The sequence below is a fragment of the Stegodyphus dumicola genome, chromosome X1 (assembly GCF_044657685.1).
Source record: "Stegodyphus dumicola isolate Sdum_Otavi_A_Nest chromosome X1, ASM4465768v1".
NCBI classification, from domain to species: Eukaryota; Metazoa; Arthropoda; class Arachnida; order Araneae; family Eresidae; genus Stegodyphus; species Stegodyphus dumicola.
Window position 1 is genome coordinate 131996230 of NC_140780.1, and position 12401 is coordinate 132008630.

Here is a 12401-nt window from a genome sequence, read left to right on the forward strand (position 1 = left end):
CATAATAACGATATTCATGCGTTTTCTGGTGATTATTTCTTCGAACAACAGGCAGTCGTGGGCATTCACAGATCCTTTTATATTTTGCATAATTCGTTGAATAAAACGTCGTAAAGCAGTTCACGATTGTCAGACATGGGTGCACTTTCTATTCTACGGTTATAAGTTTATGTTTCACATAATTCGAGAAGGTGACAGATAAAAGGACAAGCTGCAAACGGCATATTAACAAAACAAACACAAATGAGAAAAGAGCGAACATTATACTATTGACCTTAAATTAAGTATGGTGGCATTTTCAGCAGATGGGCATATGTTTTGATTATTTTTCTTTTAGTAAAATTTCTGGCTTAATTATAATTGGCGAAAAAAATTTACTTTTGCCATTATGTTAGAGCATGCATTTTAAGTGTTAAATAGGAATTGTGTGACAAGGATTAGTTTTAGAACACAGCTCTTCAGAAAGATTTATCATAAGCATATTACTATTTTTAGGATAGAAAAGGGGAAAAAACTAAATTTAAAGGAAGTTTTAAAGGGCTGTTGCAAATTAAATTTTTATCTTATATATATATATATATATTAATTAATCGTAAGAAATTGCCTAATACTTGCGCAAAAGTTGCAAAGTAATAAAATAATAATTTATTTACTAATAGATTATTGAGTATATTATCTCTTTTGGGAAAATTATTAGAATTTTAGTTAAATGAAGTAACTTATAAGCGTTTAAAAATGAATCATGAAAATATTTAAAAAAGAAACATCGAATATGAATCATGAAAAAAAACTGAAAATGTAAACTTTAAAAAATGAAAAAGTAATCAACAAACCAAGTAATTATCGTCATTGATTGGAAATTGGTTGACTTTTCAACAGGAACAACCAAGCCCGATCAATTAACAATAATTAATAAATGCGAAAGTGTTTCGTCTTTTACTCAAGTAAGAATTATGATGCCAAATTAGTATTAGGTAATTTGAGTTTAAGCCAAATAGGTAGATTCTATGTGAGATGAATTTAATTTAATGTACTATGCACGATTCATTATGAATGGGGCAATTCCGTTAAGTTAATAATTTTTTTTAATCCTGATATATTATTGTTAGAGTGAATAGTAGTAACATTTCCTCACTTGAGTAAAGTGTTTCTCAAAGGAGATAATATACTCAATCCATTAGTAAATACATTATTATTATTATTATTATATAGTATTTATATATATGCGCTGAAGTGTGTTAATTTGAAGAAAATTTAGAAAAATTGAATCATCTTAAATCCTTTGGGAGACAGTTTTACCGTGGGAATAAGGACTTCATATTATTACTTTATCGTTAGTTACAGTGTTAAACAATAAGATAAATGAAACCTGCGTTAATATAATAGATTGTTATAGTATTTTATTATGATAATTTCGGCATGAATCCTCCTCTTGCTATAGTATTTTATTATGATAATTTCGGCATGAATCCTCCTCTTGCTATAGTATTTTATTATGATAATTTCGGCATGAATCCTCCTCTTGCTGTAGTATTTTATTATGATAATTTCGGCATGAATCCTCCTCATTTCTCTCTCTCTGCCATATCCTATCAGTGGCGGAGTAGTTAAGACCGCTGACTGCTGATAGTTCGTCCTAAGTTCGAATTCAGGCGACTTGGCTAGCTGCATGGTTGATTTTCCCCATGTATAACGTGAATACGAGCCATTTTTCTTTAGAAAGTTCTTCAAGAAGACATTCTTTCCTCTAGGCAGATAACCCTCATGAGCTTTTCCATATTCCAAAAACATAACTTTTCTCTATAAACATAGGAGTACATACACAGGGGGTTTCTGAAAGATTACGTAATTTAATATATCTTGAACAATTAATTATATCCCGCGTTAGAATTTTAAGAAATGAATGAAATACGAAAGATTTTTAGACTATTTTAGTGACGTTAGGCCATTTACTAAAATTATATAAAAATATATTTTTTGATGTGTTCCCAACAATGAACTTCAGTAAATCGTTGCTTATCATACTGAAAGATATTTTCTAAAAATTCGATTCTGTGATACTCAAAACTAGCCTAGAAAAAAAAATATCTAAATAATGACACTCAAACCAGTTTTACTGCAATGAAAATGTAGATTTTTAAGGACCTCACAAATCTAAAGTACTTACCTAAAATATTAGCGAAATTTGCATTTCTATAGAAGGGAATCCGAAATCCTTTCTTTTATATTTATGCTTTCAATGATGAAAAACGTACCTTTTAGGAATGCACTTTCATAAACTTAAATGTAGTAACAACTTATTAACGCAGTAAGTTAAACTTAGTTAAACTTGTAACAATATTTGTACACGTTTTCTTGAAAAATCTGGTTCTGAAATAATTTTTATCTTATTGAAGACTGATTTTTTTGCTTGAATAATTCTTTTTATGGGAATTATTTTTCTCCTTAACACTTTTTCTTCCTAAGAAGACCATGTGAAAATTTAAATTTCGGATTGTTATCATTAAACACCATGTCATGTTCAAAACTGCTGTAGTTTAAAGACAGCTTTATTCTATTTATTTTTTGAACTGGGAGGAACAATGGGCCAACATTTGATAAGATTTTTGGTCAGCTCTCTTACAGATCACAGATCATCATTCATGTAAAAGGCATGCGGCCTGTTGAGGCCTTTACCAGTCTATATTTCTAATGGCATAAAGATGAAAAAAAAAATCCGAACAAGTGGAAAGTCTTAAAGCACTGGCTGCGGATCTCATAAGAGAAAGAAGTACGACGCTAACTGTTGACAGGGCTATCAGCAACCCCTATACCAACAATGTTAAATTGACCATTTTCGACGTACCTTTTCTCAAAATCTGCTGTAGATACACGCTTGAAATTTTTTGTGTAATTGAAGTATACCTATCTGATTATACTGAAATGAGCGCATTTCTGAATGCAATACGGATCCCACCGGGGTATTAATTCGCACATACAAAAAGCATTATATCTCACTATTGTCGAGAAGATGGTTTCATATGGAGCGGCCATTTGGGCCTTCCCCATGCAGGGGAGAAAAGTACGGCATCTTACCGCACTACAGAGGCCCTTCCTGCTTTCTATTACCAGAGCCTTCAGGACAACATCAACGGATGCACTGAACGTTCTGGCAGGAGTAATACCCCTTCACCTTCGGATAGAGGAAGAAGCGGTCACGCAACAGGTTAATCAATTAAAACTCTCTCTCACCTATGATGATGTCACATTCTCTCAAGAACAATTTGAGACTAAGATCCCTCATCTCCAAATCCACCCAGCACTTAAAGGTATTGGAATACACCTCACTAAAAACCCAGATAACGTGGCACCACTCGGCTATGTCTCAATTTACACAGATGGTTCCAGCATAGACGAGAAGGTAGGCAGCGCCTTCTGCGTGTTCAATGACCAACAACAGCTCTTGTACCAATGGCTAAGACAGCTCAGCACGGAAAACAGTGTTTTCCAAAGCGAAGCATTTGCTATCTATGAGGCAATACGATATTTCATGAATAAAAAATTCAAAAAGCCTTCATATATACGGATAGCCTATCATCCATGCAGGCAATTGCCAATGTAGAACACACCGCCCCGTTAATTGCAGACATCCAGAAATCTCTAAGAGAAAATGCTCATTGCCAGTATGTAATTAAGTGGATTAAAACACATATAGGTATATATGGCAATGAGTTAGCAGACAGCCTAGCAAAAGAAGCCGCCACTGGGAGCAATATAACTACAGTACATATCCCATGGTCTACCTCGTACCTGAAAAAGACTCTACGTCAAATTGTCTGCAAAAAATGGCAGCAAGAATGGTCGAATAGCTTGACTGGCAGAACTTTCTACTTCAAAGCAAAGGTAGATTTGCAAAGACTCACTCCCAATCCTCTCTTGGTCCGTTTTATATCGAGTCACGGCCCCTTCCCACAGTACTTTCATCGATTTGCAATAACCAGTACTGACGTCTGTATCTGTGGTGAAAAGGGTACAGCAGACCATTATATCGCCGCATGTCCCCTTACAGAGGAACATCATATTGCCATTCCAATAACGGATCATCAGGCCTTCTGCAAGTTCCTAGTCAAGCACAAGCAGTCAATACGTCAAATCACTACTTTTATGTCAAAACTTATGACACTTCGCACAGAATTATGTCAAGCTGCATAACTAACGTCACGAAATCAAGCTTCATAATACTTCCTACATACGAATAATGGCAATCATGATTGCAACCTACAGCACTGATTATGTAAAACTTTCATATCTAATGACAAGAACTGTATGCATTATTATGTGTTAAACTGTTCAACCGTATCATACTTAATTTCGGTGTGTGACGGTGAGACACGTACCAAGACTGTTTTGCATGAATTTAGCAGGTAACTCTATGTTAAATATTATATGTACATTAATGGTATTCATGTTTACAATCCACAGTACTGACTGTGTCAAAATAATTCTTAATCAGAAACAAGTACTGTATGCAACATCATGTGTGAATTTGTTCAACCGTATCAAACGTAAATTCGCATGACTGTTATGCATGAATTTAGCAGGTAACTTCTATGTAAATATAATATGTACTTTAATGGTATTCAAGATTGCATCCCACAGCACTGATTATGTCAAAATTATTCAATTACAAGTGCTGTATGCATTATTATGTGTAAATTTGTTCAAATATATCATACTTAAATTCTCATGACTGTTATGCATGAATTTAGCAGGTAACTCTATGTAAATATTATATGTACTCTAATGGTATACATGATTGCATCCCACAGCATCAATTATGTCAAAATTATTTAATGACAAGTACTGATCCATTATTATGTGTAAATCTGTTCAACTGTATCATACTGAAATTCAGGCCCACCAGCGGCCGAGCGGTAAAGTTGCTGAACACTGGTAGTTCGGTCCGAGGATCGAATCCCGCGAACGGGCTGGCTGCATGGGTGTTTTCGTGGTTTTCCCCATGTGTAACGTGTATACGAGCCAGTTTCCCTTAGAAAGTCCTCCACGAAGGCATCCCTCCCCTTAGGCAGATAGCCCTAGTGTGCTTTGCCATAATTAAATACACACACACATACATACTGAAATTCACACTACTGTTATACATGAATTTAGCAGGTAACTTCTATGTAAATATTTTATGTGCTTTAATGGTATTCATGATTGCATCACACAGCATTGATTATGTTAAAATTGTTTAATCACAAGTACTGTATGCTTTATTATGTGTAAATTTGTTCAATTGTATCATACTTAAATTCGTATGACTGTTTATGCATGAAATTAGCAGGTTACTTCTATGTAAATATTATATGTACTTTAATGGTACACATGATTGCATCCCACAGCATTGATTATGTCAAAATTATTCTTATTTAATGACAAGTACTGTATGCATTTTATGTGTAAATTTGCTCAACTGTATCATATTCAAATTCGCATGACTGCTATGTATGAATTTAACAGGTAACTAATATGTAAATATTCTAAGTACCTTAATGGTATTCATGATTACATCCCACAGCATTGATTATGTCAAGTACTGTATGCATTTTATGTGTAAATTTCCTCAACTGTATCATATTCAAATTCGCATGACTGCTATGTATGAATTTAACAGATAACTAATATGTAAATATTCTAAGTACCTTAATGGTATTCATGATTACATCCCACAGCATTGATTATGTCAAGTACTGTATGCATTATTACGTGTAAATTTGTTCAACTGTATCATATTTAAATTCGCATGACTGTTATGCATGAATTTAGCAGGTTACTTCTATGTAAATATAATATGTACAGTAATGGTATTCACAATTGCAACCCACAGCACTGATATGTCCATAGTATACTTATCTAATGACAAGCACTGTATGCATTTATGTGTAAATTTGTTCAACTGTACCACACTTAATTTAGGTGTGTGTTACTGGGATACATACCATGTCTGTTACGTATGAATTTAGCAGGTAATCACGACAGCAACTTAGGACTTAATTCTCTATTGTACACATTTCAATGTAACCGTATCATATACGTATGTCCTTATGTGTATATCAAACTCAAGTATTTTAATGTTAAGTTTTGATATGTATTACTGCGCTAGCACAGCGATAAGCCCTTGTATGGCCATGTATTGTTTGATTAGAATCAATAAGTACTGGGCCTGGGCAGCTGGCTGGGAGTGCACCCTTGCTGGCGGATTGGTCAGCAGAACTGCAAACGGGACGGTCTGGGCGCTCCATGCGAGACCCCCACGTGGCTCCAAATGGTCAACTCTGGATAAGGGTGGACGTGGAGCTATTACCGGTTAACCTTAACGGTGGAGGGATGGTGCTCAAGTCCTCCGTTACTACTACTACTACTACTACTACTACTACTACTACTACTGAAATGAGCTTTTGAAACAGTTTGCATTTTAGAGTAATTTACAGAATATTTTGTTAGGCATAGTAAAATTTAACACTTTTCTCACACAAAAGCATTTAAAAAATTTTTTCCCTAAGTTTATCACAAAAAGCTCATTTCAGTAAATATTAGGAAACGTATTAAATAACCCATACAAATTTTAGATACCTGTGAGCTGTAGTTCCTGAGAAAAGGTACATCGAGTATAAAAAAATCACGCTAGGACAAAAACGCGTTTTTATGTAAAAATTCTCGTTGATCAAAGCAGTCGATGACAAATTAAAAGTATAATTTTTACAGTTCTAATTTTCATAAGAAAAATTAAAGATTTAAATTTTTTATTAATTAATTAAAGAATTAAAGAAAGATTAAAGAATGGTATTTTTAGAAAGATAAAAGTGTAGTGAATTTGAAAATGCAAAAATCCGAAATCACAATTTTTTGAATATTTTGGGGTTCCAACACCCCTTTAGTAATCTTCAGTAATGGTGTATCTTTGGAGTGACGTTCATGTGGCGCCAAATGATGCCATGGGATAACTTTGAAGAAGTAGATTTTCCTTGAGATAGTTTCTTGAGACAAATTCTATTTGACATAAATACAGTGAAGAAAGTTTGCGATATAATAGTAAATACATATGCAGAGCTCTCGGCTAGTACCATGAAATATTGTGTGCAAATGTTTTGTTACAATTTCTAGTATTGTGCAAAATGTAACAGTTTCTAACAAATATTCGTAGCCGCAGAACCAACTTTCTGATAAGCACATTGTATATTGATTGCTATTTTGAAATATACTCCATTTCATTTCAGTGTATGTACAGTATTTCAATAAGTGTGTTGTATAATTTATTTTCTAATAATGTGGAGTATAATAGTTAGTTTAGTGTTGTATAATGGTAAGTAAGTGTTATGTATATTAGGAATATTGAACCAGACTTTCTTGGATGTAGAACTTTGTAAATACGTATGGAAATGTATTGTTGGGTTTGATGTTTTGAATTGACTCAGCATTCTAGCTCTGTTTCTGTTACAATGTATTACCATCCTAACTTTCACTGTCACTGCTTCCAAAGGTTATTGACTAGTGTTCTTTTGATTAGTTTTAGCGTTACAGTACAGCATCATGTACAGAATTGTCTACTTTTCTGATACGAGCAGTGTATATGATGTGTTTTATTTGTAGTATCAGCTTTACTATGCCAGTGCGTACTTTCCTGATACGAGCAGTGTATATGGTGTGTTTTATTTGTAGTATCAGCTTTACTATGTCAGCGTGTTGTTCAGTATTCTAGTAATATATTGCATAATATGTTTTCTTAATAATGTTCGGAATTATAGTAAGTGTATAGTTGTATAATAGTAAGTCAGTGTGATGTATAACTGCAGGCTTGAAATTCCATTGTTAGTCTTGAAGTTTACTGTTTTTGTTTTCCCTAAGCAGTTTTGTATCAATGCAGCTCTGTACTTCTAAGTATTTTTTTTTAATCTATGCAATCAAGAATGTCATATGTATTCAAGGTAGTCCTTTGTATCCCCTATCTATATGTGACTCTGTAATCTTTTTTTTTTTTTTTTTTTTAATTTAGACTCAATAAAGGCCGTTATGTCTTCTGAAGGGTGGACATCATTCTGCAAGGGCTTGCTTCCGGTCAGTAGTCCTCCTTAGCAGTGTAAAAGTAAAAAAAGTAGGTTTAATCAATAAGTGAAGAACATAAAAAATAAGTTTCAAAAAAGAGAAACAATTTTGTACAGGTATATGTGCGTAAACAATTCTATCGGGACTCGAACCGGTTATGGAAAGTTTCCAATTGTTTGTCTTACCTACTACGCCATAGAGCTGTTGCATACAGAATATAATATAATATATACAAATACAGTTCAACAAAACCTGCTATATCAGGTACAAAAATCTTCTTTGCAAGGTACGAAATAAAACTTGGTTAAATATGAATAAAATATAAAACTTGTTTAAATGAAGTAAATGAAAAAATATTAGATAATATAAACAAGCCCTGCCATTTAGAATTATGATGGATAGTGCGAGGTCTTTTATGATTTAGCTCTATGACGTAGTCATAATTGCCTAATTTCTTAATGATTTCCTTGTTGTGTTGATCACATTTGAGGAAGAATTTATGCGAGAATTTTAGAATTTCTGAGTCTGTAGGTTTAATCATAAGGTCATTCTGCAGAGTGGAGTTTCTTATGAACCAGGGAGCATTGGCTCCCTGCTTCTCAAGGCTTTATTTTGTATTCTTTGAATTTTCAATCTGTTCGTACGAGCGGTAGCCGCCCAGGCTGCCATAGAGTAATATAGTCAGCTCTCTCTCTCTCTCTCTCTCTCTATATATATATATATAATAATATATATATATATATATATATAATGTTGTATGATCTTAAATTCACTTAGTGCGAAATCTGTTACTAAAAAAATGGGCCTATTTCATAATCTTTAGTCTGTCAAATAGCTCTTTGACAGTGAAATTTTTTTTTCCTTTTCTTAATTTCTCCCTCGTTACGACACGACAATTAGCCAGAAATTAATTAATTTCCATTCACTAGTATATTCAAAATTTTAATGGACGTTTTCACTCACATAAGAACTCCACAACATACGTCCCTCAAGCATGCCTAGTCACTCCCTCTCCCATAAATTACTTCACACAAGTTACGCCGCCTGAAATAATTCAAAGCCCCTGGTGCCGATAAAGAATTTCGGACACACAACCCTTCTGAGTAAGACGCGAAGAAAACACTTTGCCCACATTATATTTCTTATATTTCGTAATTTTCTAATATTTATTTCAATTACTTTGAGTTCTATTTCATAATGCCAATTTCCAATGTTTAATTTTTTACAAATAGTTTTGAATTAAAATGCATAAACACGAGGGTGTCTGGGGACAATTACTCAAGTAATTTATCAATTTTACTGCATAAATTGCTTTTCACTCAAAATTGAATTAGCGAAAATGCTTAATCAGAATGAGTTCTTTGGTGCTCTGCATTGGTTCTTGATCCCTTCAATTCACGGAAATATTTGGCCTAACTTAAATTGCCAGTTTGGCATCGCCTTATTACTTGAGTAAAGGACGAAACACCTTCGTATTTATTTCTATTGTTCATTGAACGGGAGTTGGTTTGTTCCACTTGAAAAGTCAACTAATTTCCGATCAATGGCAATGATTACTTGCTTTTAATTTAATTTCTTTTTACAATTGAAATGTTGTTATTCATGATTTAATTCAAGTTTCCGTTAAACATTTTTAACAATTTACATTCAAGTCACTTTAAAACAATTTTCGGAATTAAACTTACTAACTATGGATTCACTCTTTTTAGATAATTCTACTAAAATTAATCTTAGGAGATAATATAATCAATATTTCTTTAGTAAATAAATTATATACATATAAATTATAACAAACATGTATATACGTAAAAAGAGCAAATTTAAAGTTAAAATAATAAAAGTGCAAACATATAAAATATTTAATTTTCGAACTAATCTACAATATCATTTAAATTCAGATAGCATAAGTAAATCAAGTGCAAAAACAAACCACGAAAATAAATTCACCAATTTAGCAAATTAAAATTAATCTAAATTTTTTTTTAAAAAAAATGCATAAGTGAATGACTGTTGAGCAGGCAGGAGACAGACTTATCAAGGGGAAGTTGCTTCCAAACCTAACTCCACAATCATTCAATTCGTGTTTCGTCATTCATGCAGGCAAGGGTAAAAGTCAAAACCAAAAGTAAAAGTATATATATATCTGTATGTATACAGATTCCTCCTTTTGGTTTGGGCCCTCCCCCTTCTCTATTCTAAAGAAGAATAGAGAATAATATTTTTGAAACTGCGTCATCTCTGAAAACTAATTCTAGATTATGCAATCTTAACCTTCTGCACTGCGTATAGGTCTTAGCCAATCAGATAAACGAAAAATCTTATTACAAATACCGTGGCAATCCAACTACTCACTCTCTTTTCTTTCAACTCTTTTTCCTGGCCGCCCGCTCTCTTTGCTTTGTCTTGCTGCTAACTACGCCGTTATCTAAAATGCAATAAGCTATATAAATTTGTGAGGTGCATATTTATTGCGCTCATGACAATATGTGAAGAATATGTTTCAATAATTAGTTCGTTGTCGAGCAATAAAAATTATGCTCAATACCTCCACGTCTATCTATAAATCTGTCCTTCGTTATGCATAATTCAAACTACGCAGCGAAACAACTGCCTAAATCTGTTACCGCTATCAGCCCAGTCATCAAGATAATTACAGTTGTTATAAATAAAACATGGATTTAGATTTGAAGTGAATAGATATCGCTTTGATACGCATATGGCCATGCACATAAAACTGTCTTCAGATTTTACATAAAACTATCTTCAGTGTTTACATAAAACTATCTTCAGTTTCAAACTTAAGAAATAAGTGACCTGTTGCATATACTGGGAAAAAATTTTTGGTTTTTAACAACATATGCGGAACAGTCGTATGATGATACAATAGGAAGATAACACAGTGGATTTAAAATAAATACAATGTATTAAAAATAATATACATATATTCTTAATAGTTCTAATGTACTCTTAATAGTTCTAATATAATTTTAATAGGTCTAATATTCTCTTAATAATTCTAATGTACTCTTAATAGTTCTTAATAGCATAAGTGTAGATTTTAAGGACGAAAATTATAAGTAGTATATTTAAAAACATATAAATGTGGAATCTATAGTCGTACCTCCCCTTGAAAATTTCAGTTAAGCCGACAGACATAGGAAGGCTATGTCGGCCATGCAAACATATCCTCCCAAGCTGCTAACCATAAAATTATAATTCCATTACAACTCTTAAATTGCTAATAAAGCGTTAATTAGAAAAATGTGTTCAGATTCGTTTGTGCTTTCTTTCCTTTTGGAAAAGTTACAGAAAATTTACTAAACTTTTCCACACTCTTTATATAATAATAATAATATGCGTATAATAATTTACCAATGATAGATGTTATCTAGAGAATAAAAGTAGGATTTAGCAATAATTTATCGCGTTTGACTTGTTTTTGTTACATACAGGTTTCTTCTGTGGATTTCAAACTGCCTTGGTAATCTGAAAGATAATATAAGAGTTCTTGAAAGCATATCATTTAGATAAAATTTACCTTGCGGATACATAAGACTTCTACTAATTACTAAGAGATACAGTTTGGGAATAAAAGAGTTTGAGAATTTTTGTACATAATTTACTGCTTTATAGTTCGATATAAATATAGTATCTTTAAACTCTACATGTGTGAAGATTTAAGAAAGGTCATATGTTACCTTTTATAATACGTACTCTCTTTTCTTTCTCTAAGGGACTTTTAATCAACGATGGATAAAGTGAAAGAGAATTTTACGTTGCGAATGTGTTGAAATTTTTAAATCATATACAAGTTCACACTTACCAGGTTTAATATTTCAGGATTCATAAATATTTTCAACTAAATATGCCTAAGCGAAAAACTGCTATTCTTGCTCGACGTCTGACGATTATATTTCAGAAGTTTTAAAGACATCACTATGAGAAGCTTTTTACGGTCTTATGGTTAAGATTTATAGTTAGTTCGAAAGCACAACAAACATTACAAAATTTTTTCATACAAGATTATTATATTGTCTCCCATGCCCAACGGAGAATGAGTTTATTGCATATTTGATGTAAGAGCAGATCGTTTCAGGCTGTTCCGGTCAGATTAGATTATTCAGTTTAGGAAAAGTACACTTGGAATATTTTTGCCCATCCTCCATCTCATTTCTAACTAGGAACAATTGCCATATTTTGAAAAGCATTGCAGTGATAAACATCCATTTCTTTATCTGGGATTTGAGCCCGAGCTTAACAGCTATCACTCCAAGTTCGTTGTCTATTATTTCGTCAAGCGTGACTGTTGAATTGCT